We start from the raw sequence: 21,499 nt of genomic DNA, 5'->3' as shown, positions 1-21,499 counted from the left end.
GTAAATATCTGAGGTAGGATTTGAACTCTGGAAGATGAGTCTTCCTGATCCAGACCTGGTATTCTAGTCCATCCCACATCTGAACAGAAATTCTCTCCAAATAACCCCTGATAAATAATATCCAGCCTTTACCTGTTGGAGGTATGCAGAGGTCAATATTTAACAACTGGCTCTCCATTAAAAAATATACATAGGACACATTTTTAAGTTTAATCTTCTTTATTAACATTTCTCTATCGTTTTCTTAAGACCAATCAACAAGGAAATAGACCAAGTCCAAATCTGAAGCACTGGCAGATTTCTAAGGTATAAATGTTCCCACTGCAAATTTATAACAATGCTTTCTCTGGAGGCATTGCCAACTAGCTACATACAACATATCATTGCCAAAGAACCTTTTTCTAATTTGATATTGACACATTGATTCCACCAGTTCCAAGTCCAACCTATCTTCATCTTGTCTGCATGAAGTAGGTCCACAGAATTCCTCTTATCCATCAGAGGAATAACCCTATCCAAAAAGGAAATACAATTACTTTGACATGTTCATGACAAATCTATGCTTGACTCTTTGTGATCACTGTTTTGCCTTTTCTAACTGTGCATAAGCCATTCATGTATTGATACAGTCTGGAAAGTTGTTGCATCCCTCAGATTATCAGGATACATTTATTTTTATAGAGTTGAAAGTAGATACATTATCCAAACTTTTCTTTTTCTCTACAGCAGAGCATGGGGCTCTCTGTCTACAGCAGGTGCTTGGTAACATTCACTGAATTTCAGTTGGAAATCTGTTCACTTCACTTGCTGCTCATACAGCTTTAGTCAGCAGCCCTGTTCTTTTCTAAAGAAATTTGTTACCGAGCACATAGCTCATTAGTCTTTACAGCATGGTAAAAAATGAGGACCCTTGACAACATGCCACATCAGCCTGCCATAATGGAAAGAACACCAGCTCTTGGCAAAGGGTAGTCATCTGAGATTGGAATCCCAGCTCTGCCAATTGCTTAACCATGTGACCATGGGTGAGTCCCTGTCCTTCTCTGGGTTCCATTTTCTTCAGCTTCAAATGGAGATGGTAATGCCTACCTCACAGGATTGTGAAGAAAGTGCTTTGTAACCATAGTTATTGTTTAATGGGGTGACTGACCAATGAAAATCCAATATTTGGAGCCCATAAAACGTTCTGCTTGTTGCATATCCACGTGGAGGCTTGGTGAGACTGTTTCTAGGAGGGAAGAGACAAGCATTTATATAGTGCCTTCATGCCTGACACTGGACTAAGAGCTTTATTTTTTTTTCTTAACAAATATTATCTCATTGGCTCCTCACAAAAACCCTTTGAGGTAGGTGCTATTATTATCTACACTTTACAGTTGAGAAAACTGAGGCAAACACAGGTTAAATGATTTTCCCAGGGTCACACAGCTAGAAAATGTCACAGGCAAATTGGAATGCAGCTCTTCCTGACTTCAGGGTCAGAATTCTATGTACCTATGCAACTTGGTACCTTGGAAGTGTGTGATAGAGAGGTGCTTGTCCACCCTGATGGAGAAGATGAGCAGATGTTCTGTGATTGCTTCCTGTTGAGTTGTTCATGTTCTGAAAAGTCTGGCTGTTGAGTCAGAAATAAGCATGGATTCAGAAGGCTCAAAAAAATGCAAGGATTTTCTCCAGTGGCTTTCAAGCGAGGAGAAAAGAAACTGTGGTAGCTACAACACCCAGGCCCTACAGAGCTACGAACACGTGGCATTTCTCTTTTTCTTGTCTCTGTTTGATTTGGCTCTTCCCTGTTCTTACTTGAATTAATATCAGGGATAGAAAGGACCAGGTTATAGCCATGCGAGCTTTGACAGGTCCATGACTGCAACCATTATATTCTGATGGTAACCACAGCAATAATTTAGTGAAGAAGCAAGTCACTTAAACTTGTTTGCCTTAGTTTCCTCATCTGTAAAATTAGCTTGAGAAGTAAATGGCAAACTACCCTGATATCTCTACTAATAAACCCCAGGCAATCATGCCATGGTTCCACGGGTGTGTGGGGCTGGGGGAGAGGAGGAGAAGGGAGGGAATACTCTTGTACTCTTTTTTGTCCTTGCTATATGTTCTTATAAATATCCCTTTGTAAAAACTAATTGGTTAATTGATATTATGGAGATATCAATTGGTTAAATGATAAAGGAGAAATATTAACTGGTGATTAATAACCCATTGGAGGGGGCTCCTGGTTGACACAGCATTATAGAAACTCTCAGCCCCTCAAGGTTATCCCTAGAACCTTGAGGGGGAAAGTGGTGACCATACTCTGGGGACTCAATCTGTTATCCCAAGTAGGAGCTTGAAAAATAACCTCTGAAGCCCAGATGTTACACTAAGGTCCCATCGTCTGTGGCTATTGAGGCACACACAGGTTAGAGGTCTGAGAATAAGAAAAACAAAAGAAGAGAATTATTAGACTTCCTTGGATTCCACACAGCATCTGCTTGAAGCCACTGCAAAAAAGTTACTCCTGGAACTTTTCTTAAACATTTCCAGAGGCAGAGATTTCCCAGCCTCCTTTTGAAATGTTTTCTAGTGTCTCAAAAGTAGAGAGTTGGGAATTTCTTACTGGTGACTCATTAAATAATATGAACTAATAATAACTCAAATTTCTATAGCCCTTTAATTTTGGCACAGCAGATTACATACATTATCTTGTTGGCTCCTCATGATAACCCTGGGAGGTAGGTGCTTTATTATTATAATTATAATAATTACTATTATTGTCCATTTTTTACAAATGAGAAAAGGGTAACTGAGAGATTAAGTGACTTACCCATGATCACACATCTGGTAACTGTTTGAGGCAGGATTCAAACTCAGGTTTTCTTGCTTCCAAGTTCAGCCCAGTATCCACTACACCATACCTCATCTGTTAGTAATTTATCCTCATCTGCACTTAGAAGACACTGGAGAACAACCTGTTTCCCGCTGTCTTCATGCTATTCTTTCACTAATTATGTGGAACTTGCTACATGGTGTAGTAGACAGAGTGCTGATCTGGAATCCTAGAACCTAGGTTTAATAACCTGGTACTGCTATTTATCACCTAAATAACATTGGGCAGCCAGATGGGACAGTTGATAGAGTGCTGGGCATGGAGTCAGAAAGATCTGAGTTCAAATATGACCTCAAACACTTACTAGCTGTGTGATACTGGTTAAGTCACTTAACCTTGTTTGCCTCAGTTTGGCCACGTAAAATTAGCTCGAGAAGCAAATGGCAAACTATTCTCATCTCTTTACTAATAAACCCCAAATGGAGTCACAAAGAGTTGGACACAACTGAAAGATGACAGAACAACAACAAAAATGACAATAGAAAAGGCATTTTTTCCTCTTTGACCTAAAATGAGTGTGGTAGACTAGATCAATGGCATAAAAATGGTGACCATTAAACCATACATATGGATCTCTGAATGGTGCATATTTCCTTAGAAATCTACATGTTAAGATTATCTGGTTCATTGCATTTTTATTTATTTTGATAACTATTTCTCAATTCCATTTTAATCTGGTTTGCACCATGACAGGGAATGTTGCAAGTCTCACGCAGCCAGGGGATTACATGCTTGACACCTCTGGACTAAATGCTGTCTATGGTCCTTAGCTTCATTTTTCTTCTGGGGCGCTCTCAGGCCCTCCTTGCCTTGTTCTCCACTCATTCCTAGATGACCTGTGAAGTGGAGAAAAGTTGGCTATTTGAAAAGAATATCTTGGAACAACAGGTGAAGAGCACCAAAGTTTTGAAAATTTGAGGGTGGGATGTATCTAAAAACCAAATTGAGCACTCTCCAGCAGACAGAACACTAAATGGAATTTGGGCACTAACATGGTCTATGTATGAACCTCTAGATAAGGAAAGCATATTCATAGATCTCTCAAACAGATAAAATGTATGATCAATATGGCATCCCTTCTGCATTAATCTCCTAATTTACATTCCTGCTGTTCTATTGGATCTCTGAAGGGCAGCCACAAAGGTGTCTTTAAGTCCTGACATTCAGTGTTCTATGTGTGATAAAAACTCTCATCATCAGGGTTGGGTGGGACAGGAGAGTAATTCTCCATTTCCTTACAAACAGTCTAGTGGTGAGTGTTGTGATAGGATGTGTAGAATGAGACTCCATATGGTATGAATATTGAAAACACACTATGACCAATTCTAAAACAACAAGCAGAACATAATGTCCCGTTCTAAGACTTGACATTTCAGGAATACCATTGATGGGTTTCTTTCCTTTTGAATACCACCTCAGAGCACAAAGATTTTATCTAACAGTTGTTTTTTATTTATTCATTCATTCATTCATTCATTCATTCATTCATTCATCTATTTGTTTGTTTGTTTTATTGTTGGTGTTTTTAACTTCCCATTTCTTTCTTAAAAATAATGTTTTAAAATAGTTAGATAATTAGACTTGTGAATTCTCTTTGATTGATACAACCGAGTATTTTCACAAGAATGTGATGCTGGAAAATCTGAAGTTTCATTTCTTCCCTCCAGCAACTTTTCATTGCCTCTTCCTCCTTATTCAGGAGTTTTCATCATCCAGCCTGCCATGCTCGTTTCAGCCCACTTGCTCCAATTCTCCTTCCCCTGTGTTGGATCCTAACTAACTGTCAACATTGTACCCTATTTTTTCCATCCCTGTCTCTTTACTCACACCGTTCCATTTCCTCCCTTCCTTTGGTGTTCTTTGCCTCTCCTATTAAATGCCATCCTTATCCAACTCCTAACCAACCTTCAAAGTACAGCCCATGTCTCCCCTTCTCTGTGAAACCTTCCATGAGAACTAGAACTCAAGGGTACAGAGGGAGAAGCACCAAACTTCTAGTCAGAAGACCTATGCTTGAGCCTTAGCTTTGTGCCCTGTAAATAAGGCACTTACTATGTGATTGTGAATCACTTTTTCTTTGAATCTAAATTTCTCTATCTGCAAAATAAGGATAACAATATGTGCCCCACTTACCTTAAATGGCTATTGTGGGTAAAGTACTTTGCAAAACACAAAGTGATATGGAATTATGAGATACCATTATTACACATAGCATCTTTGAAGTCTCATGTCTTCTGTCTCCTTGGCCTTAGCTCCAAGACCTATTAGGGTATGAAGAGAGAGAGCTTTTTTAATTGATAGAAAATAAGGTAAAAGTCAAGGACTCTATTGCTGGCATACACACATTTTTAAAGTAGGAAGGTGAAGGAAAATGCCTGAGACTTCTTCACTCAGACTTTGCTTTTTTAAAAAAATAGTTGTATTTGTGCCTTTTGTCTTTAACTAACTAACTTTTGCTTATATCTTTCCTCATACTCTCACCTTCTGTACCAAGTGAGGCCTATTTTATAACAAGGAAGAAAAAAATATACATTTTATTAGACTTTGTTCTTACCATTTTTTTTGGCCTGCTAATAAGAGAGGATCTTGGGAGTGAAGCAGACTTCATAGCATCAGGTAGTACTCAGCTCTTGTGCTGGCATTTTATTTTGATTTGCTTTTTATCTTGGTTGTGGGTGGGGGTCTTTGTTTGAGGTTTAGAAGCACAGTATCCCACAAAAAATAAGTGTAAATTACCAGTAATTTCTAACCCAAGGTCAGATAGTTTTTGGAACTACAGACTTCATATCAATCCCAGACCTAGGCAATCAAAAGAATAGACTCAATCTTAGTGAACTCTGGTTGGATTATCTTGGTTGCTTAACTTACAGTTTCAGGTATGGATTCAGACCTGTCAGTTTGCCATTGGCTGGGAAAAGGGAAGTCTTTCTAGTTACTGAATCCTAATAGGTGGGGGCTGAACCAGTGGATTGCTCTAAAGAGCTGATACCCAAAGATGGTGCCAGAGAGAAAATTGGATCCTATGACATGATCAGGACTCCCTAGAAAAAATAACAATGTCTAGCAGAGAACATAGACGTAATACCCAGCAGAGGAGCATAATGGCATCACCGGAAGATGGCAGCAGCCCTGTAAAGGTAGAAATGTAATTGGTCCTCCTCACACAAGTGCTTCCCCTTCCCACCATTTATAATTATTTTTACTTTTGATCTAGTTTGTATATACTTATATCTGTACATATCCCTTCCCCCTCAAATATAAATTCACTGGTTAGAGGGGTAATTGCATTTTGTCTTTGTATCCTCATTGCCTGTTATTGTTCCTAGCACATAGCAGTATTAAGCACTTGTTGACTGCACTGGCCACACACATACTCTTTACAGTTGTTACTACCTTGTATATTCCCTGATCGAGCATATTCTCTGCCTATATATTCTCCTTTGGTAATGTGCTGACCTATGGGAGAGTGTACCCCAAGTGTTCCAGGAATGGTTGTAGACCTTTACTCCTCATTTTATTTGCTATGTTTTTTGATTGTCTTAACATTAAGCACAAGGATTTTGAGGGGAGGGGAGGTCATGACATAGTTGTAAGCTGACTGATAGAAGACCTCGACTCTGAGGCAGCTTTTGTAAGGACTGGTAGATGACAGGGGGACTACAGGTGCTACTTTGGACAAGTTGCTTCCTTTCTCTGGGCCTCTATGTAATTTACCTGTGCTCAAGCATCCAGAGATTCTCTTTTCAGTCCCATAGCATTCTCCCTTTGCTACCCATGTCTAGCAGAGCAACCAGAAAGTTTCCACTCCAAGGAAGGACAAAAATGAAAAGAGAACCCCAGTCCTATCCCATCTAGGGGTCTTGCTGCATCTCTCTGCTCTTGAACTGCTTCATGATTGTTGTGAGCTTGAACTTCTGACAAGTCTCAGTGAGGGATAAATTATAAAATTTTCACAGCCAGACTCAGAGGGTTGTTGCTAAAAAATGCTTTATAAAAAGTAAAGCACTAAAGACATGAGTGCTGCTATTATTCCATCCATGCTGATCTCTCCAAGATCTTTTCCAAAATCCTATAGAGCTAACATCCACCACACAATTTAATACTTAATAACATGCTTCCTCCTTGTCAGTCAATCAACAAGCATTTATCTAATCAGACACTTTGCTAAGTATTAGAGATTAAAAAAGAAATGGTAAAAATCAGTCCCTGCCCTAAAAGTGCTTACAATCTGAAAAAAGAGGTAATATGTAAATTACTAGGTACTTGCAAGCTATCTACAGAGTAAAAGGAAGGGGAGAGCAGATGAGAAGCTACTAGCAGCTGGGGGAGAATCAGGGAAAATCCTTCTACAGAAGGTAGGGTTTGAAGGGAGTCTTGAAGGGAGTCAGGAAAACTAAGAGCTAGGGAGTAAGAGGTCAGAGCATTTGGGCATGGAGGACAGCCAGTGAAAAAGCAGGGAGATAGGAGCTAGAGTGTCATGTGTAAGGAACTTCAAGTAGGCCAACAAGGCTGGGGCACAGAATGCATAGAGGAGAGTAAAATGCAAAAAGCATGGACAGTTAGGAAGAGGCCAAGTCATGAAGTTCTAAATATTAAATAGAAAACTTTATATTTGGTCCTGGGGGTAATTGGAAGCCTCTAGAGCTCATTGAACAAGGGGTGATATGACCACAAAAAAAATCCTATTGGCAGTTGAGTGAAGGATGTATTAGAATAAGAGGTGTAAGGAAAGGAGATTAGTTCAAATATCATTGCACTTGTGCAGGTTAGAAGTAATGAGGCCCTGAAGTAGAGTGGAGGATTCACTTGTGGAAAGAAGTAGTCATATACAAGAGATGTGAAAGTAGAAATGAGAAGATGGACAACAGATTGGATAGGTAAGGTGAATGTGAATCATTCCTATGATATTAAGGCCACGTACCTGGGTGCCTGGGAGGATTATAGTGCCCTCAATAACAATAGGGAATTTTGGAAGGGTGAGTTTGAGAGGAATGATAATGAAGTCTGAGAAAAACTGAGTTTGAGATGCCTTTAGGGCCTCAGTTGGAGATGTCCAAAAGGCAGTTGGTCATGTGTCACTGTAACTTAGGGGAGATACCAGGGCTGGGTATCTTTATCTATGTTGTTGTTCAGTTCAGAGTCATATCTGACTCATGACCTCATATGGAATTTTCTTGAGAAAGACGCTGAAGTAGTTTGCCATTTCCTTCTTTAGCAGATTAAGGCAAGCAGAAATGAAATGACTTCCTCATTAGCACAGCTAATGAGTGAGGCTGGATTTGAACTTAGGTCTTCCTGATTCCAGACCCAGTGCTCTATCCACTGAGTCTCTTAGCTGCTGCATCTATGTTGATATGGACATCAATGTTTATATCTATGACTATATCTATGCGTAAGGCAAATTGACATTGGTATATTATTGATATTGGTGTATCTGGGAATTATTTATATTAAGATAATAAAACCCGTGATAAGATCACTGACAAAAAGGGTAGGGTAGACAAAAATAGAAGAGGGTCCAGGACACAGTCATTTTGGGGATTCCTTCCAATCAAGCCTTTCTTCTCCAGATAAACTATAAGCACTCTAAGGTCAGGGATTATGTCTTCTTCATGTGTTATTCTCCATAACATTGTAGCAAGTCCCTACACAAAGGAGGTGTTCAATAAACACTTTATTGAATCACTGCTTTTCTCTTGTCTTATAAAATAATACTCATTTGTCATTTTCAATCATAAAATCATTTAACAGATCTAATGAATACTGTCTAGGTCTTGTTCTACTTCCTCCAGAGTGATCCACTTTTACCAATACTAAGTGTTACTATGAGGAAGGAGAAAGTCAACAAAATGAGAAAAAGTTCTTGATGCTGATGGACACTGGGAACCTTTGATTCCATCACTGTCACTGTGCATAGCAGGCATTGGCAGGCAAGACACCAGGATTTGGAAAGATTAACATGCATTCCAGGATGTGCTAGAGGGAGCAGAGCATGGTAGAAAGCCTACTGGATTTGTAACCTGAGGATTTTATATCAATTCTTATCTCTGACACTTATTGCAAATAACTTGGCAGCTAGGTGTCTCTAGTAGAGAGAGAGGTAACCTGAGGCCAAGAAGACCTGAGTTCAAATCCAGCCTCAGATAACAGGTCTGTGACCCTGGGCAAGTCACTTAATGTTTTCCTGCCTCAGTTTCTGCATCTGTAAAATGAGGAAAGTAATAGCATCTACCTTTCTGGATTGTTGTGAGGATCAAATGAGATAATACTTGTAAAATATTTTGCAAACTTTAAGGTGTATTAACCACAATAACAACAACAACAACAATCTTCTCTGAACTTCTCATTTGGAAAATGAGAGCTTGTACTTGCTGATTTTTAATGACCCTTCCAGCTCTGTGGCATAGTGAAATGGAAAGAGCCCTGGTTCTAGAACCAGAAGATTCAGGTTCAAATTATGCAGAGAGTGCTTACTGCCTTTGTGATCTTGGACAAGTTATTTAACCTCCATGAGCCTTAGGTTTTTATTTGTAAAGTGATGGGATTGAGGTGGATGTCCCCTGAGGTTTCTTCCAGTGCAGAACCAAGGGCTCAAGTGGCTTGTAACATTGCTCATTGCTGGCAAGCCAAGATGGTGGAGTAAAGGCAGGGATTTGCCTGAGGTCTCTCCCAAACCCCTCCAAATACCTTTAAGGAATGATTCTAAACAAAATCTAGAGTGGCAGAACCCACAAAAAGATGGAATGACACAAATTTCTAGCTAAAGACAACTTAGGAGGCTGGCAGGAAGGCTTTGTTGCATGAGGATAAGAGAGGCAGACAATTCAGTGTCGGCTGTGCCATCACAGACCCGATCCCAGAAAACCAGGGGCAGACCTTGGGGTGACTGAATCAGTGGCAGTGGTGGCAATTTCCAGACTTCTCAGCCCATGAATAGTAAGGGGTTCAGACAATGGGTCAGAAGGAGATTTATAGGGGTCCCTTTTTTGGCTCCAGAGGCAGGATGCTGTTGCACTGACTATACTCAGATTTGGGTCACAATCCTGGATCTTAGTCCCAGTGCAAGGAGGAGCACTAGAACACCAGAGCTTGCAGTTGCAGGGGAGCAGAGACCCTGGTCACAATTCAGGGTCGAAAAAAAAGTGCTTGTGATCACTCACAAACCAGAGCACAGTACAGAAGAGTAGTAAACACCTTTTCCTAGATCATACTACCTTGGGAGGGCCAAAACTTTATAGGTCCCTAGAAGTATCTCTGAAAATAGCTGCACAAAAATCTGAAGCTTAGGAGAGTGCCTCCTTCACTTGGGAAGCAGAGCCCTATTTTGTCAGAGAGTTAAAAGGCAAGAAATAGGCTGGAAAATGAGCAAACGACAGAAAAATTCTGACCACAGAAAATTACTATGGTAACAAGAAAGATCAAACACACACTCAGAAGAAGACAAAAATGTCAAACATTCTGCATCCAAGACCTCAAAGGAAAACATGAATTGGTCTCAGGCCATGGAAGAACTTAAAAAGGATTTTTAAAATTAAGGAGGAGAGGTAGAGGAAAAATTGGGAAGGGAAATGAGAGTGATGAAATAAAATCATGAAAAAAGAGTCTACTTGGTAAAGAAGGCACAAAAATACTGAAGAAAATAACACCTTAAAAAAAAGACTATGTCAGATAGTAAAAGAGGCACACAAATCCAATGAAGAGAAAAATGCCTTGAAAAGCAGAATTGATGAAATGGAAAAAGATACACAAAAATCACTGAAGAAAAGAACTCCTTAAAAAGTAGAATTGGACAAATAGAAAAGGAGGTGCAAAAGCTCACTAAAGAAAATAATTCCTTAAAAGTTAGAATTGAGCAAGTGGAAATGAATGACTTTAGGAGAAATCAACAAACAGTAAAAAGAAAACAAAATATACACAGACAGAAAGTGCCTGTGTGAGTTGAGGTGTGAGCTGAATGTGATATGATTATCTAAAAAAAATTAAAATATGAAAAAGAAGAATGTACTAGGAAAAAGGGGAAAGGGAGAGGTAGAATGGGATAAATTATTTAACATAAAAAGGCCTGAAAGAGAATTTGCAGTGGAGGGGAAAATGAGGGAAGTGGGAAGGGTAGTACATGAACCTTACTTTCATCAGAATTGGCTCAAAGAGGGAATAATATACACATTCAATTGAATGTAGAAATCTATCTTGCCATAAAGAAAAAATATGAAGGAAAGGGGATAAGAGAAGGGGAGGGGAGAGCTGATAGAAGGGAAGGCATTTGGGGGGAGGTGAAAGTCAGAAGCAAAACACTTTTGAGAATGGCTAGGGTAGAAGGAGAGAGAGTAGGATAAATGGGGAGAAAGAAGATAGAAGGAAACACATAGTTGGTCATCATCACCATGGAAAAAATTTAAAGTGAGTTTCTCTGATAAAAACTTTATTTCTCATACATATAGAAAACTGAGTCAAACTTACAGAAATAAGAGTCATTCCTCAATTGATAAATGGTCAAAGGATATGAACAGGCAGTTTTCAGACAAAGTAAACAAAGCTATCTATAGTTGTATAAAGAAATGCCCTAAATCACTATTGATGAAAGAAATTCAAACTAGAACAACTCTGAGCTACTACCTTATACTTGTCAGATTGGCTAATATGGCAAAAAAAGAAAATGATAAATATTGTAAGGGATATGGAAAATTTTAAATCCTAAGGTATTATTGATGAAATTGTACAATGATTCAACCATTCTGGAGGGGAGTTTGGAACTATGCCCAAAGGGCTATAAAACCATGTATTTACTCTTTGACCAAGTAATGCCACTAAGTCTATATACCAAAAGAAATAAAAAAACAAAAAGGAAAAGGACCTCTGTGTAACAAAATATTTATAGGGCTCTTTTAGTGGTGGCGAATAGTTGGAAATTTAGGGGATGTCCATCAATTGGGGAGTGACTGAAAAAGTTGATGTATATGAATGTGATGGAATACTATTGTGCTTTAAAAAATGATGAGCAGGATGCTCTCAGGAAAACATAGAAAGACTTACATGAGCTGATGTAAAGTGAAGTGAGCAGAACCAGGAGAGTATTATACACAGTAAAAGTGATATTGTAAGATGATCTATTATGAACACTTTAGCTATTTTCAGCAATATAATGATCCAAGACAATTCTGTAGGACTGACAGTAAAAAGTGCTATTAATCTCCAGAGAAAGAACTGGTAGAGCCTTAAGGCAAGACAAATATACTTTTTCTTTGCTTTCTTTATTTTTCTTGGAGAGGTTTTTGTTTGTGTTTTCTTCACAGAATGACTTACATGGAAATGTGTTTTGCATGACTTTACTTGTACACCCTATATTAAGTTGCTTGCCTCCTCAGTGAGTGGCAGAATGGGAAGGACAGAGAAAACTTAGAACTCAAAATTTGAAAAAAATGTTAAAATTGTTTTTACATGTAATTGGGAAAAAGAAAAAAAATAATATATTAAGTAAGATTACTCATTGTTGGAGGTGTATGATCAACAAAACTGAGGTTTGCAGGATGCTGGGGAGGTCCCCTAATCTATGAACTTACATTTATGCAATATGTTTCTCTCACAACAACCCTATGAAGCATATAAAACTGGTATTATTATACCTATTTTTTTCATTTTCTTTTTTTTTAAAATTTTATTATTATTATTTTTTAATGTTTAACAATAACTGCCATACAATTGAGATTTTATCCCCCCCACCCCCACCCCCCACTACCCCCCTCCCTCCCCACGACTGCATACAATTCTGTATAGGTTCTACATATACTTTCCTATTGAGTACATTTCCACTATAGTCATGCTATATAGTCGGACTAAAATAAATGGTAGAAATCATATAACAAGTCAAAACATGATACACAAACACACACACACACAAGCATGATCTGCTACATTCTGCGAATACTTCCATATTTCTTTCTCTGAGTGTGGAAGGCATTTTGCCTTAGATAACCACCACTGGGATTTTTTTTTTTTAAAGAAGTTCTTGCATTATTACGAAATTCCAAGTCTACCAGAAAAAACTCTCTCACACTGTGGTCGTTGCTGTGCACAAAGTTCTCCTGGTTCTGCTACTTTCACTCAGCATCAGGTCATATAAGTCCTTCCAGGCCTCTCTGAAGTCTTCTTGTTCATCATTTCTTATGGCACAATAGTACTCCATTACATTCATATACCATAATTTATTCAGCCATTCCCCAATTGATGGACATCCCCTTGACTTCCAGTTTTTGGCAACTACAAAGAGTGCTGCTATAAATATTCTTGTACATGTGGGACCCTTTCCCATTTTTATGATCTCTTAGGGATACAGTCCTAGTAGCGCTATTGCTGGGTCAAAGGGTATGCACATTTTTGTAGCTCTTTGAGCATAGTTCCAAATTGCTCTCCAGAATGGTTGGATGAGCTCGCAGCTCCACCAACAATGAATTAGTGTTCCAACTCTCCCACATCCTCTCCAGCATTTATCATTTTCTTGTTCTGTCATGTTTGCCAATCTTATAGGTGTAATGTGGTACCTCAGAGTTGTTCTGATTTGTATCTCTCTAATCAAAAGTGATTTAGAGCATTTTTTCATATGATTATAGATATCTTTAATTTCTTCTTCCAAAAATTGCCTGTTCATATCCTTTGACCATTTATCAATTGGGGAATGACTTGTATGATTATACATTTGAGTCAGTTCTCTATATATTTTAGAAATGAGGCTTTTATCCTCAAGCTTGGCTGTAAAAATGATTTCCCAATTTACTACATCCCTCCAGATTTTGGTTGCATTGGGTTAGGTTGTGCAAAAACTTCTCAGTTTAATGTAATCAAAATTATCCATTTTGCATTTCATAATGCTTTCTATCTCTTCTTTAGTTAAAAATTCTTCCCTCCTCCATAAATCTGATAAATACACTATTCCTTGCTTCTCCAGTTTATTCATGGTATCAATCTTTATACCTAAATCATGTACCCATTTAGACTTTATTCTTGTGTACAGTGTCAGGTATGGGTCTATGCTTAATTTCCACCACACTGTTATCCAGTTTTCCCAGCAATTTTTGTCAAACAATGAGTTCTTATCCCAGAAGCTGGGGTCCTTGGGTTTATCAAACAGAAGGTTGCTATATTCCTTGCCTACTGCGTCTTGAGTGCCAAGTCTATTCCACTTGTCTACCTCTCTGTTTCTTAGCCAATACCAAGTGGTTTTGATCGTTGCTGCTTTATAGTACAATTTGAGATCTGGTAGCGCTAGGCCACCTTCCCAAGCATTTCTTTTCATTAGTCCCTTTGATATTCTGGACCTTTTGTTCTTCCAAATAAATTTTGATATTATTTTATCCAGCTCTAGAAAATAATTGTCTGATAGCTTAATTGGTATGGCACTAAATAAGTAAATTAATTTAGGTAGAATTGTCACTTTTATTATATTAGCACAGCCTACCCATGAGCAACTAATGTTTTTCCACTTACTTAAATCTGACTTTATTTGTGCAAAAAGTGTTTTGTAATTGTGTTCATATAATCCCTGGGTTTGTTTTGGCAGATAAACTCCTAAGTATTTTATACTGTCTACCCTAGCTTTAAATGGGATTTCTCTTTCTATTTCTTGCTGTTGGACTTTGTTGCTAATATATAGGAATGCAGAAGATTTGTGTGGGTTTATTTTGTAACCTGCAACTTTGCCAAAGTTGTTTATTATTTCAAGTAGTTTTTTACTTGAATTTCTGGGATTCTCTAAGTAAATCATCATATCATCTGCAAAGAGTGATAACTTAGTTTCTTCTTTGGCTATTCTTATTCCTTCAATATCTTTATCTTGTCTAATTGCTACAGCTAACATTTCTAGTACCAAACTGAATAATAGTGGTGATAATGGACATCCTTGTTTCACCCCTGATCTTATTGGGAATTCATCTAGCTTATCCCCATTGCATATAATGCTTGCTGAAGGTTTTAGATAGATACTGCTTATTATTTTATGGAAAGTTCCCTTTATTCCTACGTTCTCCAGTGTTTTTAAAAGGAATGGGGGTTGTATTTCGTCAAAAGCTTTTTCTGCATCTATTGAGATAATCATGTGGTTTTTGTTAGCTTTGTTGTTGATGTGATTGATAATGCTAATAGTTTTCCTAATATTGAACCAGCCCTGCAATCCTGCTATGAATCCTACCTGATCATAATGTATTAATCTCGAGATAAGATGCTGTATTCGTTTTGCTAAAATCTTATTTAAAATTTTTGCATCTATATTCATTAGGGAAATTGGTCTATAATTTTCTTTCTCTGTTTTGTCTCTTCCTGGTTTGGGTATCAAAACCATATTTGTATCATAGAAAGAATTTGGGAGGACTCCTTCTTCCCCAATTTTCAAAAATAGTCTATATAGTATTGGAATTAACTGTTCTTTAAATGTTTGATAGAATTCACTTGTGAATCCATCTGGCCCTGGAGATTTTTTCCTAGGGAGTTCATTGATGGCTTATTCAATTTCTTTTTCTGAGATGGGGTTGTTTAAGTATTCAACTTCCTCTTCTGTTAATCTGGGCAATTTATATTTTTTAAAATATTCATCCATCTCGTTTAGATTATCGAATTTGTGGGCATAAAGTTGGGCAAAGTAGTTTCTAATTATTGTTTTAATTTCCTCCTCATTGGAGGTGAGTTCACCCCTTTCATTTTTAATATTAGTAATTTGATTTTCTTCTTTCTTTCTTTTAATCAGATTGACCAAAGGTTTATCAATTTTATTAGTTTTTTCATAAAACCAACTATTGGTTTTATTTATTAATTCAATAGTTTTCTTAATTTCAATTTTATTAATCTCTCCTTTGCTTTTCAGTATTTCTAATTTGGTATTTACTTGGGGATTTTCAATTTGTTCTTTTTCTAGCTTTTTCAACTGCAAGCCCAAGTCATTGATCTCCTCTTTCTCTATTTTATTTATGTAAACATTCAAAGATATAAAACTTCCCCTAATAACTGCTTTTGCAGTATCCCATAAGATTTGGTATGCTGTCTCACTATTGTCATTCTCTTGAATGAAATTGTTGATTGTTTCTATGATTTCTTCTTTAACCCAACCCTTCTTTAGGATTAGATTATTTAGTTTCCAATTGATTTTTGGTTTATCTTTCCATGGCCTTTTATTACATGTAATTTTTAATGCATTATGATCTGAGAAGGATGCATTTTTTATCTCTACCTTTCTGCACTGGATTGTGAGATTTTTATGTCCTAGTACATGGTCAATTTTTGTAAATGTTCCATGTACCGCTGAGAAAAAGGCATATTCCTTTCTATTCCCATTCAATTTTCTCCAAAGATCTATCATATCTACCTTATCCAGAGTTTTATTTACCTCCTTAACCTCTTTCTTGTTTATTTTGAGGTTGGATTTATCGAGTTCAGAGAGGGGGAGGTTGAGGTCCCCTACTAGTATAGTTTTGCTGTCAATTTCTTCCTTCAACTCCCCCAACCTCTCCTCTAAGAATCTGGATGCTATCCCACTTGGAGCATACATGTTTAGTAATGATATTGCTTCATTGTCTATGGTGCCTTTTAGCAGGATATAGTTTCCATCCTTATCCCTTTTGATTAGATCTATTTCTGCTTTTGCTTTGTCTGAGATTAGGATTGCTACTCCTGCCTTTCTTGCATGAGCTGAAGCACAATATATTCTGCTCCATCCTTTGACCTTTATCCTATGTGTATCCCCCCGTTTCAAATGTGTTTCTTGTAAGCAGCATATTGTTGGATTATGGCTTTTAATCCATTCTGCTATCCGTCTCCGTTTTATGGGAGAATTCATTCCATTCACATTCACAGTTATGATTACAATCTGTGTATTTCCTTCCATCCTCTTTCCCACCAATTGTGCTGTTACCTCTCCCATCTCCCTTCCCCTCCTCAATAGTATTCACTTTTCACCCCTTCCTCCTGCAGCCTTCCCCTCCTTCTTTTAGCCCCCCTCCCTTTTACTCCCCTATACTCTTATTGCTTCTTCCCTCCCTTTTTGCCTCCCTCCCCTTTCTTCCCCCTTCCCCTCCTACTACCTATAGAGCTAGTTAGGATTATCTACTTAAGATTATTGTTCCCTCCTTTAAACAAATCAGATGAGAGTACCTCTCAAACAATGCTCATCTCCCTCCCCTCCTTCCCTCTACTATAGTTTTGTACTTCTTCCTGTGATGTAGTTTGCCATTTTCTGCTTCCTCCTTTTCACACCTCCTATTACAATCCCTTCTCATACTTAAATCATATTTTTGACATGACATCATTTACTTATACCCGTTCCCTCTATGTATATCCCTTTTATCATAATAGCTGCACAGTTCTCAAGATTAACAGGTATCATCTTCCCTTATAGGTAGGTAAACAGTTTGCCCTAATTGAGTAACAAGTTTTTGTTTTTGTTTTTCCCCCCTGCTTACCTTTTTATGATTCTCTTGAGACCTGCATTTGAAGAGCAAATTGTCTATTGAGTTCTGGCGTTTTGGTCAGGAAGCTCTGGAAATCCCTTATTTCGTTGAATGAATTTCTCCTTGCGTGAAATGTTATGCTGAACTTTGCTGGGTAGTTGATCCTTGGTTGAAGTCCCAACTCCTTTGCCTTACGGAATATTGGGTTCCAGTTCTTTCGATCTTTTAATGTAGAAACTGCAAGGTCCTGTGTGATCCTGACTGTATGTCCTTGATATTTGAATTGTTTCTTTCTGGCTGCTTGTAGTATTTTCTCCTTCACTTGATAGCTCTGGAATTTGGCAACGATATTTCTTGGGGTTTTGAGTTTGGGATCCCTTTCGGGAGGGGAACGGTGGATTCTTTCAATGACTATTTTGCCCTCTGAGTCTAGTACTTCTGGGCAGTTTTCCTTGATGATTTCTTGGAAGATATTGTCCAGACTCTTTACTTCATCATGGGTTTCTGGCAGGCCAATAATTCTTAAATTTTCTCTCCTGGATCTATTTTCCATGTCAGTTGTTTTTCCAATTAAATATTTTACATTTTCTTCTATCTTTTCATTTTTTAGATTTTGTTTGACTGATTCTTGCTGCCTCATTGAGTCATTAGTTTCTACTTGCCCAATTCTAATCTTCATCGTATTGTTTTCTTCAGTTAACTTTTGCATCTCCTTTTCCATCTGACCAATTTTTCCCTTTAAGGAGCTATTTTCTCCAGTTAATTTTTGTACTTCCTTTTCCATTCGACCAATTTTCCCAGTTAGGTTTTGTGTTTCCTTTTCCATTTGATCAATTTTCCTAATTAGGTTTTGGGTTTCCTTTTCCGTTTGATTAACTCTTCCTTTTACGGGATTATTTTCTCCAGTTAATTTTTGAACTTCCTTTTCCATTTGTTCAATTTTCCTTTTCAAAGTGATGTTCTCATCAGTGAATTCTTTTTTTTATAATTTTAAAATCATTGGCCAGTTTTTTCGTATTTCCTTCTTCAGCTGTTCCAGGAGAGCTGGTTGTGCTTGCAAGAAGTTCATAGTGCCTTCTGAAGTTTCAGATGGAAGTACAGTCTCAGCTCTGACCTCTTTGGTGTTTGTGTTTTGGTCCTTATCCCCATAGAAAGATTCTATGGTTTTTTCACTTTTCTTCTGCTTTTTCCTGTTCATGATGTTGACTGAGTGTTGTAGCTTCTGGTTCTTTTAGTCAGAAGGTACAAAACTTTGTGTTGAGCTGATGTGTGAAAAAGCTAAAAGCAGGTTTTTGTTTTTTGTTTCCCAGATCAACCCTGGGGTTCGCTTGTTAAGTGTGTGGGAGGAGTGGTCTGGTCACAGGAGATCTCCTCAGCTGTACTGAGGCAAAGGCAAGCTCTGGGGATGGTGATCCCAGCTTCCCTATTGTCTTCCCTTTTCCCCTGGAAGGCGGAGGCATGCCTAGATGCTAATGCGTGTTCCCACCCCTCCTGGGGCTCCTCTCTCTCGGCGCTGAGGCTTGCCTGGGTCCCAGTGCGAATTTTCTCTGCCCTGGGTCCTCTGTCCTTCCGGATCGCCTCTTCCACAGTAGGAGGAATCCCCCTTTGCTATTTTCCTAGCCTCTGGTATTATGACACTATTTGCCCCCTTCTGCAGTTCCCGCTGATCCAGGATTTTTCTGGGGAAATATTTTATGGTTCTTTCACAGTCATCGGGGGGGGGGGGGGGAGGGAGGAGAAAGCATTTACTGATCACTGCACCATCCTGACTCCCGGAAGTTCAAGTAGGTGACTTACCGAAGTTTAATCTTCAGGCTGAAGGTCTCAGGAGCTGCTGCGCTGATATCTGGCGCTCAGCGGCTCTCACCAGCTCAGTCTGGCTTGTCTCCTGCTCCGCTGGTTCTGCCCGCTGCTCTCAGGCTTCTCAGGTCCCTTCCGCCCTGCTGCGCTGACCACGCTGCACTGTGCGCTGGGGGCTCACCCCCATGGAACAGATCCTTCCCGTGGACCTTCCAGTCTAACCTGGCCTCTGAATCCGTCAAAGCCTGTCACCCACTGGATTCCGCACCTCCAAAGACTGGTCAGATTCTCCTTTTGGAGATATCCAAAGGAGTTTGTCCAGGAGCTTAGGTGAGTCGTTGCTTTCACTCCGCCATCCTATTATATCTATTTTTAAAAGAAGTTTCTGAGACTCAAAATTATAATGATGAAAATGGTTAGCATTTCTATCACACTTTAAGGTTCGCAAGGTGCTTTACAAATGTTATCTCATTTGATCCTTATAACAATTCTACATGCTATTATTATCCTCATTTTACAAATGTGGAAACTGAGATCAAAAGAGGTTAAGGGATTAGCCCAGGTTCACACAGCTAATAAGTTTCTGAAGCCAAATTTGAACTTACTTGACTTGTTCACACACCTAAGAAACCATGCAGTGAGAACTTGAACTCAGCTTTTCTGACTCCCAGATACAGTTCTCTTTTCACTAAATTGTCATGTGTCTCCTTAAAGCAGCTTGTTGGTGCCTGAAATTTCATTCTTTAACAATTCATTCTTTTGGTTTAAGAGGCAAGCCACAGTATATTGGTGTAATAGCAAGGATCCCAGTATACACAGGAAGGCCTGCTGTACAGGTTCTTAGATTTGCTTTTCTAAAAGAAAAGCAACTGTTGAGGGGTCAATAATCTACTTTAATCAAGCACAAATATCATTCATTTAATTCAGGGGAAAAAGTCAGTACCCTGAACTTCAGGGAAAACACAAGTAGAGGAAATAAAGATCAACAGACAGGGTTTCCAACTGTCTGACCATAAGCAAAACATACATCACAGATCAATAGACAGATGTAATTGTCTGACCATACATACATAGTTAAGAGAGAGAGAAGCACCAATATCTGAGTTTTCAAAGCTGGGGGCTTCTTAGTTGCTGCCCAGCATCTCCTCTGGTCAAACAAACATTTCCAATGAGTAAGCCCCAAAGTAAAACCTCACCTCAGAGTATTTTACACTTTTCAGAGCCAGAGGGCAGGATTCTGTGACCCAGTGCCTCAATAGAAATTAACAAAAAGTATTGAGGCTTATTAATAGGCAGGGAAGATCTTTACCTCTTTCCTCCACCCACCATTAACCTTAAATTACACTTACATTTGGATAGAAGACCAGCCTTAGACCAGGAAGACTTGGGTTCATGTCTCACCCCCAATACAAAATGGCAGCAAGCCACTTAATCTTTGAATATTTTGTGTAAATCCCAAAAGCTCTCAATTGCAGAGAAGTTGCAGATCTTCACTCATAGGAGGAATGTCCTTATCCACAATTTCCTCATACAATGAAATTTACTGGCCAGTCCCTCTATCCTTTCTTCTGTCCTTTGGCTTAGGACTTGGTCCTCTCTTAGAATGCAAATCATCCCCTCTTCCCAGATAATCATAGCTCATTCACAAAGCAGTTTGATATGAATGAAATGATTACATCCTCTGTGAAAGCAAGTTTTGTATATTTGGAAGAGAATAGGGAGGGAGAGAGGCTGAGACAGACAGGGACAAAGAAAGAGACAGAGAGAGACGCAGAGAGAGACTGAGACAGAAGCACAGAGAAACAAAGTGATACCAGGACACAGACACAGAAGATAGGGAAAGAGCATAAATGTGCTGAACCCTTCTTTCTTCCCTCACTGAACGCCCAATTTTCTGTTCAGCTATTCACTTGTGGTGTCACTTCCTTTGGAATTCTTAAGAATAGTTAGAAAAAGTTCTGAAAGTTAATTCTATATGTCTGCCCAGAGCACTTCCTCATCATATGTGGGATGGATAGAAACACTCATTGGTTAGTGATGCTCCACCTACCCCAGTCTCACATTGGTTTTATCCCCTTCTTTTTGTGTGATGAGACCCAAAACTTAGTAGAAGCTATAATGGTGGCAGGTGAGAAAATCAAGATATCCCCTAGGTGGGACCCCACCCACCCAATCTCTACTTTTACCTACAATGAATTGGTGAATCCATTATTCAAAATGGTAAAAAAGTAAATAATCAGATTTTTCTACACGAGGGAAAGTAGGAATTTTGTTACCACCAAGGAAACAGAAAAAAGTCAAGAAAGAATTATAACTGATTTGATGGGAACAGAAATGAGTTTAAAAGGAATTTCCTCACTCAAACTCAAATAAGGGACTTGAACTCATA

General features: G+C 38.6%; 1 long non-coding RNA gene across 2 annotated transcripts; it reads right to left on the bottom strand.

The window, feature by feature from the left end:
* Positions 1-200: 200 nt before the first annotated feature.
* On the bottom strand, positions 201-21,289 carry LOC140511126 (uncharacterized). Of its 2 annotated transcripts, XR_011969441.1 has the most exons (4): positions 20,460-21,289; positions 5,015-5,142; positions 1,090-3,717; positions 201-511 (listed from the first exon to the last, which is right to left on the bottom strand). It is a non-coding gene; the product is annotated as an uncharacterized lncRNA (long non-coding RNA). The 2 variants fall into 2 exon arrangements; XR_011969440.1 differs by having other exon boundaries at positions 201-3,717.
* Between the last annotated feature and the right edge of the window lie 210 nt (positions 21,290-21,499).

This window comes from Notamacropus eugenii, chromosome 6 (genome assembly GCF_028372415.1).
Source record: "Notamacropus eugenii isolate mMacEug1 chromosome 6, mMacEug1.pri_v2, whole genome shotgun sequence".
Taxonomy (NCBI): Eukaryota; Metazoa; Chordata; class Mammalia; order Diprotodontia; family Macropodidae; genus Notamacropus; species Notamacropus eugenii.
Note: the sequence above shows the minus strand (reverse complement) of the source record. Positions and strands in the feature narration are given on the sequence as shown.